Below are 21,583 nucleotides of genomic sequence, written 5' to 3' on the forward strand. Positions count from 1 at the left end.
AGGATAGCTCTGCACCTGTGTTAGGCTGAGCAGCCAACAGAAGGCACAGCTTGCAAGCATGGGACGTGGCACTTTTCTCTGTAATGCTTTGCTGCATGATGCTGCAACCTTGGGAAGTGGTAACAGAATATGTAAATCTCATGTCATTTTTTCTGAGCAACATGAGATCCACCTAACAGGGACTGAGGTTCTTCATTTCCCGAGGTACAAACCCATGCTTACAGCACTTTGCAATTAGCCAGAGGGGCTTAGAAAATGAAATCCCCTGTGCTCCCAGTTCTAGGAATGGAAGTTGTCTTGGTGGTAGCTCCCTCCTCTTGCATGAGCCTACAAAAATGCTTGTAGTGCAAATAAGTAAAATATTAGTGCCATACTGTGCTGCAAATGCTGCAGGAGCGGAACAAACACAGGCTATCATTTCAGAGTTGCATTGGCAAGAGCTGTTTTTATTTACATCTGCTGTTTTCATCACTGCATGATGAAACAGAAAGGAGGAGATGTTCAAAAACAGTATCTAGGTCGGGGCCACGTTTTGTTGTCTCCTACCCAAGGGACGGTGATCTCTGGCAGCTTCCACAAGGGCTGAGTTCCCCTCAAAATTAATCCAGGCCAAAACTCATGCCCTTCTCAGAACCAACCAGCTTCGCCATTCACATCCCAGAGGCTGCCCCAAATTAAAGCTGGTTCATGCACAGCAGCTCAGAAGGCAGCTCAGAAGTTAATGATGCAGGAGAGCAGCTGGGTGTGACTGCTATGAAAGGGAAGAATGTGCTTCCAGCTTTTCAATCACAGTTAATCATTAAAATGTTTCATGGTCATAGAAGGTGCTGGCTTCCTTACAAGCTTCCCTTATCAGCTATAATTATTTCCTGATCTGCTTTCGCCTAACTACCTAGCAAATTTATGCACAACACCCTTGAATCACCTGACTGCATTTATTGCCCTGTAATCCAGGTCAAATGGGCCACTGCTATATCAGCTGCAACACTTACAGCATGTTATTTCTCCCAGCTCACACCCAAATATAAAAGCTGTTCTGCACAGTGCCTTCCCTTTATATTACTCCTCTTCCTGTGACAAAGCAAAACAGAGCAGTAAGCTAAATATCTCAGAACATCTACCTTATCTCCAAAACACAACTCCTGCATAAAGCCCACAAGAGTTCTGCTCCCCTCCCACCCCAAATTCCATTTCACTCTATATTTTCAATCATTTTAAATCTACAGATATTGTCTAGACAACTGAATTAACGCACTTCTATTTACGCTTCTATTTACACTTTTTTGTTTTGTTTTGTTTTGTTTTGCTTTGTTTTCTGACAAAGACTCACTCACCTCCATAGAGGAGTGAGATCTAAATACAGTGATAGACCCAAACACATCACAGTGTGTTATTTACCATGCCAGAACCAGCAGAGCTGGGACTCAGCTTTCTGCTGGGTACATCCAGAGTTACCAACTTAACTCTTTTACTGAATAAAAATGGGTAGAATAACCCGGCCCAGCATGGTAGGTTTGAAGACATGAAGTCAATCCCTGAAGCCGTATTTCCAAGATCAGGAGAGGGCCTGCACTTTGGTAAGTATGAGCAGTGTGCATAAATAAAAGCAAGAACTGGAGATCCAGTTCCCATTGCAGCTCCAATTAACAGGCAGAAGCTCACCTGCTCTCAGTGAACCAGAAGAAGCTGTCCCATGAACAGGTACTGTGAACCTACACATGCACATATACCTGTGCTGTACAGCTCCTACCTGAGCTACCAACAAGATCTTTCTGTGACACCACAGACAAAGGAGACAGAGGTCTTCAGCCAGGGAGAGGAAGAGATGAGAAATGGAAGCATGGCATTTCATGATCAAATTCATCTCGGTGAGACACTAACATCTACAAAAAGGAACAAAAAAGCATTGAAGGGGGATTTTGTTTTCACTGCTTAAATTCATGAAAATACTGTTTTAGGGAAATTCAAAACCATGTAGTAAGCAGGGGATGTACATGGAATAACCCCAGGGCCAGATTACGCTGCTGTTGCTTAATCCTGGTGTTTGATACATGGTTGACTCTGCTTGCAGGCAATTGCAAGGTCATTGTGAAACACTACTAATCAACAATTCAAACCAATGCTTCCTCTTTCTTTCTAGCATAGTATTCACCCAAAACAGCCACTAATTCAGAGAGCTCTCAAATGTGAACAAGAATTTGAAAATGCCCTGCTCTGCATGTCTTTTCCTGCTCGCTGCAGTCAGGTTTCTTCCAAGGCAGACCAGGGCACTGCAGGGACAATGGACACGCTCTGAGAGCTGAGACAGTACACCAGCAAAGTATAAGATAGGAACTCACAGGAATGTCTACCCACACGTGCAGTTCTCTGCTGTGTGAGCACACCTTTCTGCTCTCACACTTGTCTATATTCTGCCTGTAGCCACTGCATATAGGGCCTTAAAAATGCCAGCTCAGGGCTCAGAATGAAGGCATGAAAGATCCCTGGAAGTCCTACAAAAAGACTGGGGGGAAAGATGGTAAACTTTGCCATTGTGGAAGAAGCTCACAGTGCATCTATGCCATATTCCCTGTAGGGGGGCCTCATCAATCTCTCTTGGAAAGCCCAGGCAATAAGTGGGGAAGAACAGACAAGGTGATTTTGCATACTGCACAGCCTCTGTCTCCACGTAGGAGAATGCCACAGCTCAGAAAAGTGACAGCTGGGGAACGTGACAGAGGTCTGCAGAGACACAAATAGTGGTAAGGTGATTGAAGTGTTCAAGACAACTGCATCCTGGGCTGCATCAACAGAGGGGTGGCAGCAGGGAGAGGGAGGGGATCGTCCCCCTCTGGTCTGTCCTTGTGAGGCCCCATCTGGAGTACTGTGTCCAGGTCTAGGACTCCCAGCACAGGAAGGATATGGAGCTGTTGGAGCGGGTCCAGAAGAGGACATGAAGATGCTCAGACTGCCGGAGCACCTGTCCTGTGAAGAAAGGTTAAGGGAGCTGGACTTGTTTAGCTTAGAGAAGAGAATGCTCTGGGGAGACCTCATTGGTCAACATTTGGTCCCTCCAGAACTTGAAGGGAAAGCTCATAAGCAGGAGGGAAAGCAACTTTTCACACAGACTAATAGTGACAGGAAAGGGGAGAATGGCTTCAAACAAAAAGAGGGGAAATTTAGGTTAGATGTTAGAAAAAAATTCTTTACTCAGAGGGTGGTAAGGCCCTGGCACAGGCTGCCCAGAGAAACTATGGGTGCCCCATACCTGGAGGTGTTCAGGACCGGGCTGGATGGGGTTCTGGGCAGCCTGAACCAGTGGTTGGCAACCCTGTCCAGTGCAGGGGCGTTGGAACTAGATGGTCTTCAAAGTCCCTTCCAAATTAAGCACAAGAGGTAGAACCACTGCACTTACAGGGTCCACTAAAAATTACCACAAAGCCGATGACAGACTTTGGGTGGGTCTGCCAGGGTTATGGCAGGGGAAGGATCACACTACCTACAGTTTCTCTCGTAGGCTTCCCTCAAACATTGCAAACTGGGTGAAGATGAGCCTTTGGCATTAGCCAGTACAGATCTCACTATCAGGGCACACAGCGAGTGCTTATATTGCAGAACAGTCTCTCTTCTGCCCAGAGCTATATCCAGGCACATAGCTCTTGGAAACTGCCTTTTTGTTTTCTTGCAGCTTTCCATTTCAGACTTTCACACTGTTGATTTCTTTCAGCTTTTTTTTACCATTATATATACACCTAGATTTTGAATGACAGTGAAATATGCTGCAGTAACAGCTTTGCAGCCTGCTGTCAGCTGTCTGTGCACAGATACTTACACCTTCTCCCTGCTGCCTGTGTGCCTTGACCTTTAAGTAAAGAGGCCTCTTTCAGAGCTCATTCCTCATGGTGCGTTCAGTCCTCTGCTGAGACAGCCAGCAGCAATGGCAATCATGGAAGTCACTCACTGTGGCATGATGTCCCATCACCAGGACACTTGTGTCCCACTGCTGCAAACCCACAAGGCTGGAGGAATCACCATGGAGCAGAACCAGGCTTGTCTGCCTGTACAAAACACATCTCATGCTTTCATTATGATGTCCCTGCAGCTTGGCCTAACAGTTGAACTACAAGATGCTTACAGTAATCAGCAGCCACAAGAATTATTAGCACCATTGTTTTTATTTTTAATGCTGTTTGAAAGACCTTCATCAAATCTGATGATGGGCGAGGTAGTCACTGATGGAATTACACAAGAGGGAGGAGTGCATCACCTGTGCTGCGGCTGTGCCTTGTGTCAGTGCTCCTAAAATTCTGCTACCAGAGTAACTTGAGCAACCTGTCAGCAGTCATCTTGGCACTAGCAGACCACGCAGGCCAAGCTACAGCCATAATATTTTGAGCTGTGCCATTCTTCTATTCAAGTTCACTCGCCTGCTAACTGACTTCTTGGTGGACGGTGTAAAACTTTCCCCATAGGTCCAAAAAGAATGCTATTTCCTTTGTTTATACTGGATTTCTGTGCCAAGTTCCCCCTGAAGATGGAATTAAGACTCTGGCGTATACCTGTTTCTTCTTGCTCAAGCCTTACTTTGCTGCTGCTGGGGCATGTTCCCAGTCCTGGTTCACTACAGGCATAGGTGGGAGTTGCTGGCTTCTGCCAGCTTAACAGCAATGCACATAAGTCCCTTCTCTGTCAAGCTGCATCTTGCCCATCCACTTAGCCTTGTTTAAGCACAGTGAGGGAGGCAGGGGATTGTTTCTCGCCTTCTGAGAAATGTTTCGTGAAACTGGAATTTTTTTGAGGTCTTTTTCTGAGGTTGGCTTCTTGGTAAGTCTTCTTTCCTGAAATCCCAGTGAAACACGCATAACATTCCAAGAAATCACACCTCAGGCTGTGGGGTAGAGGAGTGGGATAAGTGTGGATTTGGTTAGCACAAGTAAGCATTTTGCATGGTTCCCCTTCAAAAAAAAAAAAAAAAAAGCTAAGCTAGAAATAGCTTCCTGTGGGACACAGACACACATACTCACCAAAAAGCCCCAGCTTCCAGCAAACAAAACAAAACAAAAGAGAAAGTACTTCTGAGTTTCTTTCTGATCTGAACGTGGCCCTTCACAGACCAATGCAAATCACTGCCCTTTGCTCACACTCCCCCAAGATGCCTCCCAGCTACTCCTCTGCTCTGAGGACACACAGCCCCAAGCCGGCTGTGCTCTGTTCTAGGCTGGCGGGTCCACTTGCTCCCTGCCACCAGCACGGACACGTGCCACCAGTCATACCCATTCTCGATGGCACAGTCAAGCTGTCAGCCCCATTGACAGCTCTGCTTCGTGACACCTCTTGAAGTGAGCGGCTCATGAGGTACCTGGGAGCAGAGTCTAACTCTTTTATAAGACTGAAGTATATCCATTGCTTTAACTCCACTTTTTGGGGTCTGTATTTCCTATTTCCCCATATCTATCTCTGTCTTGCTGCAAAAAAACAAACAGCCGGCACCTTCACTGGTAGCCATAAATAACAGCTGAAGAGCAAAGCCCACTGCCTCTAGCTCCATGATCACAAAACCAGAAGGCAAAAAGAGGGAAACAAACAGCATTAATATGATATATCTTTTGCATGCTGAGTCCGCCCTCTCTTTCAAGGCCGTGCATTTCAATAATGAGAAACAGGGCATTCCCACCCCTCAAACACAAACCCCCTTTTATATCCTACGCAGTAAGGAGTTAAGACATGAGACCTGCTCAAGTGCTTCCCACCAGAGCTATCTCTGGCTTTGACTTTGATAATTCAGCCCAACTGATCTTTGGCAGTGTCAGCAGCATCAGTAGCCAGAGCAACGGAAGGGCTTTACAGCTTGAATGGCCTTTGGGACAGCTGGTGGAAGATAAGTACCTAAAGCTCTCAGTTTCTGCTTCCTCAAAGGTATTCATGAATGCCATCTTCCTTTATTGTTAGCTTTGAAACAGGAGCAAAATAATGAAGGTGAGATTCTCAAGCAGCTGCATTACACCAATTGCTGGAGGAAACTGATTTATGTGATTGGGAAATGGTGGCAGCTGTCCAATTTTTCTGCCGTCCCAATATCCTGATCAACTCATATGCTGCCGTTTTTTTAAGCTTCTCATCTTGGGCTGAGGTTTTCATTCCATATTGCCTATACCAGGTGTGACATGAGTGAGTGCTCCATGGGAGGATCAATAGGCCATCAGCCAGAAAAAATATTAGCCTAGTCTCTGTGCATCCCAGAAAGCTGCACATTACTGACTTTAAACTCTGTCTCCATGCCCCAATTTCAGCTAAACTCATATTCTGCTAAGCCTTTCTGAAGTTACCTTCAGAGCATCTGTGGTCATCCAGGTAACATAACAATGACTGAAACTTTAAATGGAGTCATGCTGATAGGCCCCATTAAGATCCTCATCAAAAACTACTGAGAATGCATTGATTTAGGCTTACCAGCAGGAAAATTTTATTAGTAGTAAATATATTTTTATTATGCAGCTGTCAGAGATGCTATTGTATAGGTTTCACTGTTTAAGAATGTAGGACTTTATGACTATCCAAACAACTGACTGATTTTAAACTTTCAGAACTGCTGGTGGTGGCTGAAGTTGAAGACAACTTGAAGCCAACACAAAGAGGTGAGCTCCAAGGCTCCTATGGATAAGTACAATTTCATGACCAAATTACCAGAGAACAACTTTAAACACACTTCAGCTGATGCCAGCAACTATCTGGGCACATTCTCATAACCCATGCAAATACTGAGAGATTCAAGTTTCATAGACATCTATGTACACAGAAAGAAGCAAGCAGCAAACTTTGGCTGAACACCCAAACACCCGTCAGAGTAAAAAATAGAAAAGATAGTTATTAATTTCATTCTTTCATACTGATGGAGACCTAGGTCCAGGGCAGGAACTGAGAGGGTATTCCCTGATATTCTGTTTTGACATAAATGTAATTTGAATTTCATGTTTGGAGCTCAGATCCCTGAGCAGAAGCAGACAGCAAAACTATGTTGTGTTTCAAGCCCTGATGTTGGGACTGACATGCCAAATAGCTTTCTCATTACAGAAGCAGTAGCATTATGTTTTTAGGAAGAAGACAGATTTGTCTTCCCTTGTACTTGAGGACTTTCCCAACCACCACACAACCAGAGAGTAAACATATGTAACCAGGGTGAATGAGGGTGTAGTGACTCAGGCTTTCTGAGCCAGCATCAAGTGCAAACAAGACCTTTGACACGAGTTGCTGACTGCCTCAAAGTGAAACATCACTGACAGCTGCACAGTGCAGCACAGGGCAGTCTTCACTTTCCCTTCAGAGATGATTCTTCCTGAAGATCAGATCTATCAAAGTGGCACCTGCCACAGAAGGGCCCTGCAGCCATTCCTCCTAACACACCAGGATCTTTTTCCATGTGTGGCCACACCACGTGCACAGTTGCCTCTCGGAGTTGTTGAGAATTGTTGCGTATCTTCAACTGGAATTTGAAGGAAAGGCCTCCAAGACACCAAGTTCATATGAATAGCAAGAAAAATAGTGACCAAATAGAGCAGAAAATCTCTGTTAGTGCCCCTGTTATGGCAAAGGCTGATGAAGTGAGCTCTCTCTAGGGCCTGGAGAGCTCTCAGAAGGGCATGTTAGAAAGTAGATCTGACTCCTGCTGCTAGCTGTGAAACTGCTGCCTTCTTTCTTCCTGGTAGCAATACTTCTGGGCATTGGAGCTCAAACTCTACCAGCATTCAAGCTTTTCCTCCTCAACTCTTTCAAGCCAGTTTATTCCTGTAAATGCTTTCAGACTCCTCCAGCTTCTAGAGAGCTCTCATTTTTGGGACCCTTTGGAGGCAGCTCTGGAGTATGCTCAGCTAACAACCCATTCCCTCGATCCAAAGCCTGACTGTGCAGGAAGTTGACTCCCAGTTTTGGTAGGCCCCCAGAACAACTCATGTCTCCACTACCTGCGAGAGGAATGTTTAAACCTTTGCTCACAGTGAGTAGCAGCTGATGCTCTTAATCATCACCGAGAGGAAAAGGAGGGATGGATAAATGTGTGCCTGCCAGCCCTATTACCAAGGCTTCAGAGTGAGACCTTTTCTTGGGGGATGGAGCGGTGCTCTGGTTCTCTACTTTGTTCATTAGAAGCACCCTAGTCTTAGATGCTTTTGAAAAGAAGGTACTGGTAGAATTGGTGAGTAACTTATTACGATCTTCCCCAAGCAGCTGAGAAAACAGCAGAAAAGTCAACTGAGAATCATTCCCGTATCTATTATGAAATGACCCTGAGACTGGAAATACTGCAACAGCTCAACAGTAGGATAGTATATCAGTACAATATCAAAGGCTCTAAAACAGAAGCTCCCCAGATTTTTCAGTCCTCCCTTGTTGTTCAAAGACTACTCCTCCATCAAAGCTCAAGCCCTCTAATCACGTGAGAGGCATCAGAGGATCATTAATCTGAAAGAAATTGGTGGAAAGTGTGTCAAGCACACCCAATCTCTGAACTGAGTAGTTTAGAAGATCATTGCAAAATAAAAGACAACTGTACATTCATTTCCCTTCAGAAAGAACATACGGCACAAAGCCACAAAAGTTACATGACCTTCATGTGAAGGAGAACAGAAGGACCAATCTTCATTCATTGCAAAATGACTTGGAAAGGCAACAAAGCAATGCCAGTTTTCACCATCTGAAGATCCGACCAAATGTCTGAGGTACTGAAACTATAAGGCCTATTCATTGTGAATGCTTCTGGGCATACAACAATCAGTGAGAAATTTCTGTCCAGAGATGACTATGGCAAAATAGGAGCCCATTAATTTAGCCTGTTATGAAGACTGCGCCTTCCTCTAAAGCATGCAGTGGAGAGTGGGATCAATTAACATCGTCCAGCTGCAGAAAAGCCTGCGGTCTCAGAGTTGCTTCTGCCTGGTGGCTTGTATTTACCTTCAGTATCATCTTTACTGTGTCCTCTCCAAATCCCTGCCCAGAAGACAGGCCACCAGCACAACCATTTCCCGTTGCCATTGATTGGTCCTGCAGCAGTGAGAAATGTGAGAGGAATCTTTGCCTTGACCACATTCTGGCAACATGTGGGAGAAATATAGATTAATGTCTCTGAACTGAAGCTTGCCATTAACACTCCCTTAGAGGAAAACAACAGTGGTCATCAGCCTAGCAGCCATGGTACAGACAGCACTGCACTCATTTCCCTCTAAGAATGGAACAAGATGCTCTGTATTTTCTACAGCAACATAGAGACTTGAAAAGACAACTTTCTGTACAAGTACTCTTCAGCTCCTGCTGTATAGAAGATACCACGTGAAAGAATGGTGCACAACAGTACCATCCCACTTTGTAACACACACATCTCAAAAACACTCCAGAATTTGTGGCAACACCACCATCTAAGATCTTTCAAACAGGACAGCCTAAGCAGGATGCACAAAAGAAATAATTTAGTTGCTTTGCCAAAAAATGCAAATAAACAAAACAAAAAAAAAAAACACGAATGCCAGCTAGATCCCTTATTTGCTCAGGAAAAGCTCTATGGGACTAGTGTTGATCTGCTCCCATAAATTGCACCTGAAAGAATTCCTATTCCTTTTACTTTTCACAAGGAAGCAAGGAGATATTCTTTAATCAAAATTACACACAAATACTTAGTAAGAGATAGTCACAACATCAAATGGAAACAGATCTAAATATTTTTTATTTCATATAATACAAGTAACTAGTACAATTCCTCACGCTTATAAAGGCACTGGGAGGTGTGGGACAGAGGGCTGAATGTTGACCAACTCTTTGGGGCACCCAGCACAAGAAAGATGCAGACTTCTTAGGGCAGGTCCAGAGGAGGCCGCAAAAATAATTACAACCCCTCCTAGAAGTGACCTTCCAATATCTAAAAAGGGCCTAAAGGAAAGATGGAGAGAGGTTCTTTGTCAGGGATTGTAGTGATCGGGCAAGGAGTAATGGTTTGAAACTAACAGCTGGTAGGTTTAGATTAGATGTTATAAAGACGTTCTTTACTAAGAGAGTGGTGAGGCCCTGGCACTGTTGCCCAAAGAAGCTGTGGGTGCCCATCCCTGGATGCTCAAAAGTCAGTCTGCATGAGACCCTGGGCAGCCTGAGCTGGTGGGGAGAAACTCTGCTCATGGCCGGGCTTGGAACTGCATGAACTTTAAGGCCCCTTCCAACCAAAGCCATGTATGATCAAGATAGGATACTGTATTACACAGACTTAATCGAAACAGCATTTCAAAATAGCATTTTCTTTCCTTGAAAATGAAGATCATTTTATGCCGAAGTTTGGCTTACTTCATGGCAAAGATCCTGGTCTGTTTGATAAAGTCAGCTCTTGACAGCCTACAATTCAAGAGCAAGGCTGCTTTGCTGTTAGGGAGCTGACATGACACTGGCTATGCTGAGATACCTCTACTCACCCCTTTCATGCCGACCTTCCCAACTGGTTTCTGTATCCTGTGATTTTCACTGCAGATCCCTGAAGTATTTTCTGTGCATGTGACTCTTGATAAGAATTTCCTGCTGCAGAACCACCACCTATGAGTTGTTAGTGTGGGTATCTTGCTTTTCTTAGCCTGAAGTACATAGCATAGGTGTGATATCCCATCTCTCCAAGTACAAGCACCACAACTTCTGTTCTGCATTAACAGTGAGCAGCTACCAAATCTTGGATATCACTGAATCAGATGTCTTTCACATCCTTTGTTCTTCCCCAAAGGTTCACAAGATGACAGACCTAATGCTTAAGGTAGGAAAAAAGAAAAGTGTGCTAGCTGACGTGCATGCACTCATCCACACTGCCTGACCACGAATATCAATTTACTTCATTATGGGCCTAATCATCAGTCTTTGCCAGCAGTTTCCATAGTGTAAAATGAGTCACGAAGTTACATCACCCTGACACCTTCCCTAGTGGCCAGTGGTGAGCAGCCAACATGGTGGCCCAGTGCTATGTGGGCTCTGCTGGCCAGAACGTCTGGTTTCCACTTTCAGACAGGCAGGCTTGTGTTGGCACAGGGTGCAGAGGGGCTCGTACAGTAATTAACTGTGCTCCTCTGAAAGAAAACTCTTGAAAGTTTGTAGGCACAGGGAGGATTTCCATAAAAACCATTTTAACAAGTTCTCTGTGGAAAGTCCACTTCTAGGTGTGCACTGCTCCAGGTCAGCTCAGTGTTGTGAAGCCATCAAAATGGAGGAAATCAGGTATCTTTTCCATGTGAGTTCAGCAGGAATGGAGGCAGAGCATGTGGCAATGGAGCACAAGTCACACCTGCTAGGCAAGTGCTTTAAAAATGGTATTTCCAACACAGTCATTACAGAAAAGTGACAAGGAAATTGGGTCTTTAAAGGTAGCAATTCCCATATAGAAACTGTCCAAGGTTCTATAGGTAATACTTTAAGCCTTTTTGTATTGAATAACATTCAGTAACACAATAGAGTCAGAGATTAATCATCACACAGATGTCATCCCTCCCTGTTAGGACTGGATGATTACTAGAGGTTAAACAATGAAGCTACCTACATGTGGACAAGGCACAGATCAATACTGAAGATTTATTCTAGATCAGAGTAGTGACCTCTTTAACACTACCAGTCTGTCTAGAAAAGAGAATGGAGAAGAACTGTGCTCAACTTCAGTGTTGCAGTCTAACTCAAATCCCTCCTGCATCTGAACCCAGCACAGCTCCTGTTGGACAACGCATCTTTTGGAGTATCGCAGCAGCGGCCTGTTTGGAGTGAGCAAAGATGATGTGATCTGTTTCTTGCTCTCCTTCCCCACTCATGTCCCAACAATGTTTTGTTGCTACCAAATAGACTGTGACTCACTGAGATGTTCAAAATCACACTGGTGGTAATTTTCATTTTTACTTCTCTCGTTCAAATCCAGCCTGTTGTGACTCGCCCAGCTCCTGTGCAGCAAATTCTCCCTAGCCGGCCTCGTGTCTGAACATCAGCTCAAAATGAGGTCTGGGCAGGACACCATTAGAATATACCAGGTTTGATGTACAGACAAAAAGCAAACTGAAGAAGTCCAAATGGAGCAAGGGCATGAAATATCCAGGTCTTCCCAGTACCAGTGCATCTGTCCCTGAAGAAATGAAAAGCGAAAGCTCGAGGCAGCAAGACTATCACAGAGCCCATGTCAAGTAGCAGCCAGCCAGAGACTTCCCATGAAACACACCACTAGTTTGTACCATCACCACATCAGTGCCTCAGGAGAAGCCCTTCTCTGCTCAGCCAGGGATCAGGAATGAGATATCCAGCAGGATGCCTGGGCTGGGCTGACAGTGTATGCATAGCAAGCTCTAACTTAACTTTCCAGATTGTATTTCAAATCTTGTGATATTTACACTCTGGGAACATCAGCTGATCACTCAGAAGGACACCACAGGGCCAGGAACAACTTCCTCAACAAGCAGACTGCTTCAGGACAGCAGAATGCACAGACAGGCACTTCAGGGGCTGGGTAAGGGCTAAGATACTGCTGAGATAAGTCAATGTTTTTCCTGGTGTCTCTCTCATCAGAATATAAGGCTTTTTAAAGTAAAGAGATCTACTTCCACCATTTTACATTTACAAGCAGGTTTAAAGACTACATTATTCTTAGAATGTACTTAAAAAGTTTTATGAATTCTTTTCTCCAAGCTGATTACAAGGCTTTATCCAAAGCAATGTTCATGCTTCATTATCACGACTGATACACAAGCTTTCCTGGCTTTGCTTAGTAGCTTTCACTGGGCAGTGCAATGAAAGAAAACATATTTCACCTTTCCTGCAGTAACACCAATCCTAACAATCATCTTGGAGCCAATGGACTGCCTAGAGGAGGCATTCAGTGCTGTTTCCTCATCAGCCTCACCATGGTTCCGAGCAACACTGCAGAAGCTCAATTACTCAGCTACCCATTCATACTTCCACTCCCAGCTCTCTTATCCATGAAGATGCCCCAGGAGAGGTCACAAAGCCTTATCTAAAGGATCACAGCTCAAAAATTCCTTGCTGATATACTTCTCAATTAATGTGCTTAGAAGTACCACTGATCCTACAGGTGGAAGAGACTGAGAAGACAAAGCAGTGCTAAAATCCCTGCTTTGCAAAACTAAGTAGCTCAGCAGACAGAAGTGATTTGGGGAAGGAGGAAGGCTGTGGATTTCTGTCAAAGACTATGATGAAAATATTCACGACTTCATTTCAACTAAGTGACTTCATTTTCAAGGAAATTTTGTGGAACAGAAACAGCCCATAAACATAATGACAAGATAATCAGAGAATCAGAGAATCAGAGAACGACATGGGTCCAAAGGGACCTTAAAGATCATCTGATTCCAACCCTCTTGCCATGGGCAGGGTTGCCACCAACTAGATCAGACTGCCCAGGGCCCCATCCATATCCCAAGACCTTTACAAGAGTAAAGGTGTCTGCATATCCAGTTTCCTTTGTCCCATAGGTCCCCAGAAGAACATTGCCTCAATGTTTGAGGTTTTCTACAGCAATATTTGTCTGCCTGGCTTTCTAATTTAAACACCAGTCATGAAGATAGTCCTCCAACATCCATTTACAACTTCTCCAGAGTAAACACACTAGGGTCTGCTAATGATCTTTCTCTATACCTATCACAAAGTCTCAGCTATACTTCACAATACAGAAAATGTTATGCTTACCTAATATGCATATTACAGGGTTTATTACTGCACAGTCTGCCCAGGACATTTCAGCATCCAGCTCTGGTTTCATGGAGAAATGCTCACATCTGTATGACTTAGAACACGTCCACAACATACATTTGCTCTCCTGGAGCAACATAGAGCTATAACAGAAAGGAAGAAGTCACTGAGATCAATACATAAATCCAATCAATCAAATGTAAAACCCAATCTCTTCTTATGATTTCCTGGGGCTCACAGTGCAAGAAGGACATGGAGCTTTTGGAGCAGGCCCAGAGGAGGGCCACAAAGATGATCAGAGGGCTGGAGCACTTCCCTTGTGATGAAAGGCTGAGGGAGTTGGGCTTGTTCAGCTTTGAGAAGAGAAGGCTCCAGGGGACCTCATTATGATCTTCCAATACTCGAAAGGGGCAGAGGGGGACCAAATTTTTACAAAGGTAGACAGTGATAGGACAAGAGGGAATGGATTTAAAAATTTAAATTTAAACATGATGCCCAGAGAAGCTGTGGATGGCCCAACCCTGTCGGCATTCAAGGCCAGACTTGATGGGTTCCTGGGCAGATGTAGTGGTTGGCAACCCTGCCCACACCAGGGGATTGGAAATAAATGATCCTTGAGGTCCTTTCCAACCCAAGCCATTCTGTGATTCTGTACGGTTTCATGCTGCTCTGCAGAGGAGCCTCACGTCTGACCTGATGTAGTCTCACTGAGTCAGTCTCCAAGCTGCCCTCAACAGAGTGCCAACTATGTAGTGGTTTATTTGGCTGAATTCAAACAAACAAAACTAACTAAATAAATAAAACAACACCTGTAGACTGATAGGAGTTGTTAGTATTCGTTTTACGCTGTGACCTAAGTCTCATGCCTAGGTATCCAGAGCATACTCACCTTTTAAGCCATAGCTTCCAGTTCCCTGCTTACAGATCATTCCTCAACACAAATGCAACTTGATGATATCTGGTGAATAAATCAGTAACTAAAGTCTCTGTCAATTCTTCTAGGAATAAATGCTGCCATTTACAAAGTGGCAGTCAAGCTTGTAAAAGGAAGGAAATAAATGCCACTTGCAATCCAAGTGATTCTTTCTGTTAAGCTAGACTTGAGCTTTTTGTCTGATAAAGCCACTTATCTGACTGTATGAATGGTCTTACATAGTTGTTGGAAGAGATGAAAGTCCACAAACAGGGTTTTCTGCCATCCTGCAACCGTTGTTTAAGCTTTTGGTTGAACCATTATTTCAGCTCCCAGAGCTGAGTCATTTCATCTGTGTGAACATGTATGAAGCACAGGACAAGCAAGCAGTCTCGGTTGTGTCGGAAAGTCTATGCAATTTCATCTTCAGCTGTCATGCTTATTTTTATGATCTCCCACCTCTAGAATCCCAAAGGTCTTCAATGAAGATCTCCACTTGTCAGGACTGGAGGCGATGGAGGCACATTATTAACAACCACTTCTCATACCACCACCCCACACGCTATTAAGAGACTGCTTTGGCCTCAGAGCAAAGGTTGGCTTTTGCACTTGGGGTCAGGGAAGGGAAGTAGCACCATCAGCTCATCAGCTTGCCCACACTGGCTTTGTGCAAATGGCCTTTTGAACAGCTCAAATCATTGATTAAAAGAGGTATCAATTCTCTAAAGGTTTTCTTTTCAGTTTTTTTTTTTTTCCCCATGGCTGCCTTTGTATGTCATTTGATGAAATAGTCTTAAGACCTCATAAACGTCAAGCATTACTAAAATAGATTTTTTCTTCACTCTCCCCCCCCTTCCCCCTTCGCTATTTCAAGTGTATGTCTTTTGCTAAAGATCCAGATTCTCCCACAGAAAGCATGTGACTGTTGTCTGGAAATAGATCTTATCTCTGCCTCTAAAAGCATCCAGAGCAGATGGGCAGGGACAAGATGCTCTGGTATCACCAGCTTGCACCATCTCTCTGAAACATATCAAGGGAATGGTTGGAGGAAAGCACATGTCCAGCACAACCTCTTACCAGGTTCCTTTACTGAAGGGACCAACATTTGACTGAAATGGAGACGAGAGCAACGCATGTCAGTACTGGGGATGCCACAGAGGACTTGAGTTGCCTTTAAAATCTCCTAATGCTCAACCTGGTTGCCAGCCAGATCAAAAGACAGAACGCTTCTCAGGAGAGCTGACCAGGAACAGGCACGCTCAACTAAGATTAAAAATCTTTCCTAAAGAACTGGAAACTGGGGATGTCTAGAAGTTCAAGAGCTGTAGACCTCACTTCAGAACAGACAAGGGCTGTTGCATCACACTTTATTTTTACAGAGCATGAATCATTTCTCACTTGAAGGTAGCTGGGATCACTCTGATGTCAGTATCTGTCATCAGCAATGCTGAAAATACAAAAAGCTCCAAAGTCAGCCACAGTGTGTTGTCAGCTCTGGACCTGTGCACATGACTGCTGGGTCTCCTTCATGGGCTGCCAGGGAGCAGCAGCAGGTGCTGGCACCCTTCATATCAGGCTCTATGATATACCAGGCCTATCTCCCACGCATGCACACACACACATGCACAAAGCTCTTGTTTCTCAATTCATCCCCAACAGTAAATATTTGATTGCTCTGCTTGCTCTGCCAAAGAATGGCAGCCTACAATTACAGTTAATCCTCTAAAGGTTGCCATGCTGTCAAACACTTTGGCTCTCAGCCTTGTTTGAGGAACCATACGGCTGCCTTCACTGCACTGCACAGCTGGTGAGCTTACATCCATCAAGGAAGTAGATTACCCAACTTTGCTTATAAAACTGCAGGTAAAGAGCAAGCCAGTAATGAACTCCTCATTTTAATTGATTATTTGCATATATTTTAACATCCATTTCCTCCAGAAAAGAAATTATCTTGTACCATATGAAGATAACTGTGCTAATTAGGACTTTAGTTGTCATGAAACAGCCTTCAAATGTGATCCTTTCCATCTTGTCATAACAAGGCCTCAGGTGTGGGATGCTCTACAAGGAGCAGTGCCTGCAGTTGCATGAGCAGTGTATTTTCTCATGTACAATGGCATTACACACCTGCATGCCAGTAGCAATTTTAGAGGCCGGAATTTTTTTTTGCATTATTAGACAAATTCACAGAGAAAAAGCCCACTGTGTATAGGCTCTGCTTCTTGAAACCTTTAAACAGCTGACTGACGGAAAACAAAGGACTGCTGAGGAGTCTTACTATGCCAGCATCTCCTGAACCTAGTGCTGCTGTACAGCTGAAATGCAGGAGGTGGGCCCTGCTCTCACCTGACCTGCTGGCCATCAAAGTTCTGGACTTGGAATAGTAATACCTTCACCCGGGAGTGGTACTCAAAGATCTTGATGGGTTTCTTCCCAGTCAGGATATTCTATGATTCTATGATCTTTGGTCTGGGTTACTCAGTACTGTATTTCACAGAGTGCCATGGGAATCTCATTTTATTCCTCCTGGAAGAGTTGCTGCTCTGTCTCTTGTAGCACTAGCTCTATGTGCTAAGCTGATACACGAAGGTGTAAAGGAACAACTTGGTTACCCAGCAAATTTCAGCATGGCATGAGCTGTAAATAAGAGTTTCTCTGCCATCATGGAACCAAAGTCAGGACATTACATGTCTCTCAGAAGACAAGGAACATGACCCTTTCAGCATTTTCATTTGCCTAACACAGCAAGGGCTCAAAGAGATGGCCTCAAATTCATTACTGATACACCATCCTTCTTCCCAATGGAAAATGGAGCTGTGCACCAGGACTGACCTACTGCAGAACAGTCCAACCATACCACAGGGGTTATGGAGACACCAGGCCTGGCTTCCAGAGGACACTGGGGCATGCAGCTGCTGCTCCAGCAATGGCCATCTGAAACAGCAGAATGATTGTGTTCAATTCCATGCCAGTTCTTCAGCATGAGCAGCCAAGATCTCTCGTGAGAGAGTTAAAAGAAAACGTTGCCAGACTACAGAGATCACTGGCAAAGACATCGAGGGCTCTTGAACCTCTGACGTCTTTTGTGCTTATGCATGCAGGTTTCAATGCAGAACTTCGTTCAGTGGCAGTAAACCACAAGGCCTCAATCTCAGCAGTCAGACTGCTGAGTACATCCCCCTTTTTTTTGTCCCTGGTATTTGGAAAGATTCAGATAATAATTTCAACAGATCACTTCAACACTCTGAGTTATGTTCTGCAATAACTGTGAAATCCATGCATAGCAGGTAGACATAACAGAGACATCACTGCAAAGGGGCTGCTGCATGCTTTACCCAATGCCCGTGCACCATAAGTGGTTCTCCTTCGTAGTGTAACTCTGCCAAGTCCATGGCAGTTTCATCTTGGAGGAGTTTCTCCAGCAAGTGGGAAGAATAAATAGTTATGCTTCCCTGCCATCTCCCAAGGCAAACCAACCCAAAACACAAGACTTGAGGTAAGGACAGGGCTCTCCCAGCTTTCAAGGTAAAGACTAATATATTTTTAAAGCAAATAACTATTTGTTGTCTATGTTTCTCCATTGCTTCCAGACAGATAATAAAGAAAAACAACAGTGACAACAACAGATGGGCTGCAAATACAAATGCTAGAGGCTTCTCCTTACACCGCTCCTTCATAGCCACGTGCTTCCTCCTGCTCACACATACTTTTAAGAGAGAAAACCCTATCCTCAAAGCTGCCTTTATAAAAACATTTTCAGGGTTGAATCCACTGCCTTTAGTTGCAGGTGAACTAGCTCTCACTTATACATACCTTCAAAAGGTAGAAGGCATGTTGTGTGCTTCCAAGCAGAGTTCAAAGAGCAGAGACAAGGAGCTGGACGCTGGAACCCACCAAAGCCATTGGCCATGGTGTTTCTGATAGTGAAGCAGAAGCAATGCCCCAGACCCACAGAGGTCTTGGATCCGAGCTACCTCATTTGATTTAGTCAGTCCCTCTTATATTTAATAGTGGTCAACTCTGCATTCATATTCAAGATACAGTCTCACATTAACAGCAGCGGTATCTCCTGAAAGGGGGTTGCAAGAAACACCGTCCCATCGGGTCCATGAGCTCCTTCAAATCAGCGCAGCCCACTGATGCCAGCAGGGGTTCAGTTCACACCAGTTGGGACAGGGACCAATTGCTATTCAGCTTGTGACACTGTGTTTGAAATGAGCTGATTGTGCCTGAGCCATTAAGTGCTTCTGGAATGCTGATGGACTGGTGTTATTGATTGGGATGATGCGGCTGCCAACAGAGAGGCTGCACAGTGCATTTCAGAGCCCAATTTTGTTGTAACACTAAGCTGTATTGTTCACAAAAGCCTTGGAAAAAGGCTGTGATCAGAGCTCTGTTAAAGTTGGAATCAATCACCTAGAAACACTGCCAAAAATGCCTCCTTCTTAGGTAGGTCCCACCACTCTCATCTCCTTCCTGTGTCCTGGAACCGGCTGCTCTCCTCCACATCAGATCTGTTTGCCCGCACTGCCCCATCCCCTGGCAGTCTCCAGCACCGTAGCTTCCTGAGCTCCCTCCATCTCTCCCACCTCCCAGGTGAAGGCAGAGCCCAGCAGGTACCAGCTGGGCCTCTCAGCACTGCCTGCAGCTACAGAGCACATCTGCCATGCTTACAAATTATTTCCCCGCAATTTAATTATCGAAACTGTAAAAGACTTACTGCCTCCCTGAGTTTACCTAAAGACTGATTCCTTGCTATTGCAAAACCCTTAAATAACAGTAACTCAATCAGAATTTCCTTAAGAGTGAAAATAGAAGGTACGTAACAGTAAACATTTACATTATGTTTCTTTTCACAGGATCCCCTGGCACTTTACAAACAGCACAGGCATAATAAACCATCAGAGTAAGGCACACAAACACCTACAGTGAAACATCGACCATCCAGTGCCCAGTTACGTCTCACCAACAGGCTCCAGCTTAAACAAATGAAACTGGACTAGTCCTACAGAAGTGAACACTGCTTTAACTTCACAACCAAAGCAGAAGGAAATAGGGAGATAAGGGCAAACCCCTCCTGCTGCAATCAGCTTTAAAGCCATGCGAGCAGTGGCTTCATAGCTGTTTGCTATAATACAAATACTTCCTTGCTCCTAGCAGACAGCAGCTCCAGCACAGTGCTTCACTCAAGCAGGACCACCAGAAGAAGGAAATTCAGTAAACGTTATCAAAAAGCACAGCTCAAGACTTGAGACGAGACTACCACTGGTGTTCCTCCATCATCCTGATGAAGCCCGTCTCTCTCTGACACTGGCAAGGCTGCTGTGAAAATGACACCCCGGATCACACACGATCACTTGGCGCTGAAAATGCTTGTATTCAATCTTTGTTTTGGTTAGTCGTTGGACTTCTTCATTTTGACAGCAACGCTTGTCATGAAAAATCAGTTCTGAAAGCTTTTTCTCTTTTTCAATTTCTTTATATAAGTGTTCAGCATTTTTAAAAGGCAGAAATCAGACTGGGGTGGGGAAAGGAGGGATGAATGTTTCCCAGTGGAGGATCTGAGGAAGAGGTCAGCGCATGCCTGTGCTGCTGCTGTGCTGTTGCCACAGTGGTGTATGGACAGTCCAGCCAATTAATATCTCCCTGCACTTCAGCAGTTTCTATTTCAGAACAGAAGATCCCCAGGGACATTTCTTTAGTTTCATTACCACCTGTAGCAGCTGATTTGTTCTGAGATATTCTTCCCACAAACCTTGTCTTGCTGGCCCTAGTAGAGACAGGCATCTGTCCCACTGTTTCCAGCAACTTGCATTTTGCCACTATTACCAGGCACAAAAGCCAGTTCACTACCCAGACAGCTTCTCAGAAACAGATACGGACACTGAACAGCAGCTGAGGAGGGCAACAAGCTTCCAGCCTGGGGGCAATGATTCTGGTCCCACACCTGAGCCTGTCTCTACCTGGATCAGAACATCACTCGTTCCTGTGCTGCTTCAGTGTCAGAACATTTGAGATTTTATTATAAGGTCTGGGAACAGGGATCGTGTCATAAAACAAGAACCCTTTTTCCATTCATGTGGTTAGAAAGAAAGAGGAAAAACTCCGTGTCACTAGATTCTTAGTTGCCAGAGGCTTTCAGCACTGCTGGTCTCAATTAACAGCTTCCCAGCCATTAACAGAGGCTTACCAGCTTGCTGCACTTTCTGAATGAGCTGTATGTACAGCACTGCCAAACTTTGACTCAAAGCTACTTCTGAGATGGCAGATACAGCCTGGGGGACAAATACAAACATTTCTCCTGCTCAAATCTATCTCAGAAGCCACTCAGTGTGACTTCACGAGATTTACCCTTCAGGCAGATGAGAATTTTGGATATCTGTCTTCAAGGGACTGAGATGGATGCCAGCAATTCCTACCAGCAGCAGGAGAAGCTAATCTTAGACCTCTTTCTCAGACCCTGACTTTCTCCTTAAAGACTCCCCGGGTCTACACCACAACACTGTGTTCTGGTTTCAGCTGGGGCAGAATTGATTTTCCTCACAGTGGATGCTACTATGCTATGTTTTGGTCTTAGGAGAAAAACAATGTTAGTCACGCACCGATGTTTGGGCTGCTGATGAGCAGTGCTGCACAGAGCCAAGGAGGCTCCAGCTTATTCTGTCCCACCAGAGAGGGGCCAGGTGGCACAGAGAGCTGGGAGAGGACAGAGCCAGGACAGCTGGCTTGAAGCAGCCAAAGGATTGATGTGGCTCTGGGCAGCCTGGTCTGGTGGTTGGCAACCCTGCCCACGGCAGAGGGGTTGAAACTAGATGATCATTATGACCGTTTTCAACCCAGGCCATTCTATGATTTTATGAAAGGATATCCCATATCATCTGACATCATATGAAAAAACACTCTAAAACTGAGGGGAGTGGGCAGGGGGAGCTGCTGCTCAGGGACTGGTGGGCATCGGTCAGCTGGTGGCGAGCAGCTGCATTGTGCATCATTTATTTTGTA

At 44.8% G+C, this 21,583-nt stretch overlaps 1 long non-coding RNA gene across 3 annotated transcripts in view; it reads right to left on the bottom strand.

Annotated features, from left to right (window-relative positions):
* The window catches only part of LOC146543372 (uncharacterized), a 119,772-nt gene that overhangs the window by 51,998 nt on the left and 46,191 nt on the right, over positions 1-21,583 (bottom strand). Inside the window, exon 1 of one of the 3 annotated variants that reach the window (XR_014886364.1) lies at positions 13,666-14,581. The exons of the other annotated variants lie outside the window; for them this stretch is intronic. This is a non-coding gene — a long non-coding RNA (uncharacterized LOC146543372). Of the gene's footprint in view, positions 1-13,665; positions 14,582-21,583 lie in introns of those variants that run through there. 3 annotated transcript variants of the gene reach the window in all.

This window comes from Meleagris gallopavo, chromosome 14 (genome assembly GCF_905368555.1).
Source record: "Meleagris gallopavo chromosome 14, MGAL_WU_HG_1.1, whole genome shotgun sequence".
NCBI lineage: Eukaryota > Metazoa > Chordata > Aves > Galliformes > Phasianidae > Meleagris > Meleagris gallopavo.